This window comes from Nematolebias whitei, chromosome 2, assembly GCF_014905685.2.
Source record: "Nematolebias whitei isolate Nwh7 chromosome 2, NemWhi1, whole genome shotgun sequence".
Classification (NCBI taxonomy): domain Eukaryota; kingdom Metazoa; phylum Chordata; class Actinopteri; order Cyprinodontiformes; family Rivulidae; genus Nematolebias; species Nematolebias whitei.
In genome coordinates this window covers 38,551,067-38,554,543 of record NC_056499.1, presented here as the reverse complement: position 1 = coordinate 38,554,543, position 3,477 = coordinate 38,551,067, and positions in this window count along the sequence as shown.

Genomic DNA, 3,477 nt, shown 5'->3' with positions numbered 1-3,477 from the left:
GAAAGTATTTTCCATCATTTGAGCAACAGCTGAGATTTTACTCTCAATCAGCCACAGGAAGTGCACAGCAGATGGTGTCTTAGGTTTCCCTCCATTGTTAAAACATCATGGCTTTAACTTCAAACAAAAATTAACATTTCCCCAACTAACTTCTGAAAGGCCAAATGCAAACATTTCATCGTCACAGAAATCCAGCAGAATGTTTTAGTACAGATTTCTCTGAAGCTTAAAAACTGGTTAAAATCCCTTCATACACAGACACCGTTAACCTGGACCACCTGCCAAAGACAGTCCAAGCAGTCGTGCTTCTACCAGGACAGCTCCAACCTAACTGATCCTGAAGGGGAAGGCTCTGCACCCCAAAGTATCTGCATGTCTGCACAATGCTTCAGTGGGTGAAACGTTAAATTGGTCCCCACATTAAAATGTTCCCATCAAAACAACTGAATCATCAGTATCCAATCAATCTGGAGAAGTGCCAGTACAAACTGGTTTATGGGTTAACAGAAAGATTTGTTCATCCTCAAGATTCACGACCATCAGCTGATGCTTGATTGTATGTTTTATGGGCCAGCAGTGGATGAATAAACTAGAGCACACAGATGTTCAAACCTGTTTCGTTTAAGTTTAACTCTTTTCCACAGGCAACACAAGTCAAGTTATTATTTTCTGCTGCAATTTTTTCCCCACTGGTTTGACATCACTGGCACATCCCAGGTTCATACGAATGACCAAGACTGATATTTTCATTAACACTCCATGTTATTACATGTGTAGTCTTGATTCTAAACATCTGCTTTATTATTCAATTCAATTCAGTTTATTTATATAGCTCCAAGTCACAACAGAAGTCATCTCATGGCACTGAACAGAAACATTCATATACATAAAAGTAAGTTAATAACATTAATTATCTGAGGAGCAGACTGCTTTGAGATTAACTCCCTCACAGAACTCTCATCTTGAGCAAACATGAAGGCGACAGTGGAAAGGAAAAAGTCCCTCATGAGGAAGAAACCTTGAGCAGAACCAGGCTCAGGACAAGCGTCCATCTGCTTCGACCGGCTGGGTTTGGTAAGAACAGATACACAATGGCCGGTCAAAAATCACATGTTAAGATAGAAATAATATCAAATGAAAACTATTCAATTTGAACAATTCATTTAAGGAAATGAGGTCAGTTTGTCCTCCAGTAGTCTAAGCATATAGCTGCATAACAAGTCAACCCTAACTATAGGATTTATCAAAAAGGAAAGTCTTAATCCCAGTCTTAAAACTGGACAATGTGTCAGCCTCATGGACAGAAACTGGAAGTTGGTTCCACAAGAGAGGAGCCTGATAACTGAAAGATCTTCCTCTCATTCTGCTTTTGGAAACTCTAGGAACCACAAGTAAACCTGCAGTCTGAGAGTGAAGTGCTCTGTTAGGAAAATATTGAACAAAAAGATCTTGAATACAAGATGGAGCTAGGTTGTTGAGAGCTTTGTAGGTTAGAAGTAAGATTTTTAATTCAATTCTGGACTTGACAGGGAGCCATTGGAGAGAAGCTAAAACTGGAGAGAGATGATCTCTCCCACTAACTCCAGTTAAGACTCTGGCAGCAGCATTTTGGATTAACTGAAGACTTTTTAAAGAAGTATTTGAACAACCACATAATAAAACAACAACAACAACAACAACAACAACAACAACAATAACAATAATAATAATAATAACAAATTATCTGATTATGTTCATGAGGATAAACAGAAATGATCCAGTTTAATAATTCAAAATACTGAAATGGTCAAAGGTTTTAGGTCAAGGTGTCGTTATTGTCATTCACATCACATGTAGTAGGTGGAAGAAAACTATGTACACAGGGTCCCAGTAACATCCAACAAAAATACAAATTGTAAAGAAAAACAGAAATAAGATTTAAGATATGAACTAAGAAATACACTAAACTAAGAATACACTAAGCACTTACAGTACAAAACAATGTGCCAAACAACAGCAGCACGAACATGAGTCTGTGTGAGCAGATGAGGATGAATGAAGTGTTTAATTTAGTGGGTTTTAGTTTTTAGAATTTAGTGGTTTGCTCTAGAGGGTTTTCACAAGGGTTAGAAGCAAAATAAAAGGAGGGTTGGGCCATTAAAATTAACCAATCAATGGTTGAACTAAGCGTTTGCCAACATGCTGTAAGTTTTAGGGTTAAAATGCGTCCCAAAGGCAGTGTAGTGTAGTCACAAGCAGCAACAAGTCCGAGCTGGAATCACGGTCCGCACCATAATTAAACATGACTGTAGGCCTCTTAGCGAGCACAGAGCGGCGGATAACTGAGGCAGGTCAATCTGAATGAAGGGCCAACACCAGCTCCCTCCACATTCCTCTGGCTGATCACCAGCAGGTGACACAACTTGCATGAAAATATGACACTGCAGGAAGTGTGCTTGCTAAAATAAGAGCTCAACTCTTTCAACATTGTTGTTGTCTGAAGAAAGTGGAGGAAGGAAATTAAGCCGTGCTGCAGCTGAAGTCTCAAGGACAATGCTGAATCAAAAAAAAAAAAAAACAGCAGATGCTAGTGTTTATCATGAAACTGACAGCCAGCAAAATCTGCATTTACAACTTCAGTTATGAGTTCGTATTTTCATTTGCGACGTTGAGCGTTCGTTTTAGCTACTGCAATCCTTCGAAGGACAAAAATGCTGTTCGTTTACCCAGTTTCCGTTAAAAACCAATAATTACAAAGAGAAAAGCTCAGTCACAAGCTTGTAAATGACTGGAGGATTTATTGCAACGGACCCTCGTAAAAAGGATAAAAGGACCGAAAGAAACGAGAACTTGCTTTACACAAACGTTAACAAGTACTTTAAACCTCCCTCTCAGTGCAAATTACTGGATCAAATTTAAATGTCCTTATTTCGACCTTCGAGGAAGTGTAGTGAATTAATTTATGACTGATAACTATAATCAGAAACACCAATAAACTGCACAGTGATTGAGTTTGTTGGAGAGACTGTTAAAATCACGCAACGAGGGGTTTTTATAAAAGACCGCCATCAGTAAACGGCACCACTCCTCCGTTGTCGCCACGGAGAACTCCACTTCCTGTGTCCACTCCCAGGACAATGACAACAGCTACGGGTGAAACAGGAAGCGTCACAGAGCGGGGCTTCAAAAACACCCCCCATTGTGCCATTGTTATTGTGCTTCTATTTCACTCGCTGCAAGCGATGCACGTAAATCATTTGGAGCTTTCTAAGACATCGTTAGATGATTCAGGACATAACTCATTACAATAAGTGCCACAAACGCAACGTTATTTTCCATTTCAGCCTGCTGGTCAGCAGCTATGTTCACACTGCATGACTTAATGCTCAATTCAGACTCTTTTTTTCCTGAAATCAATTTTTTTTGTTTTGTTTTGTTTCATGGTTGTTCACGTTATAATTTAAATGCAAACACTGCCAGACTCCAGTGTGGACAGTC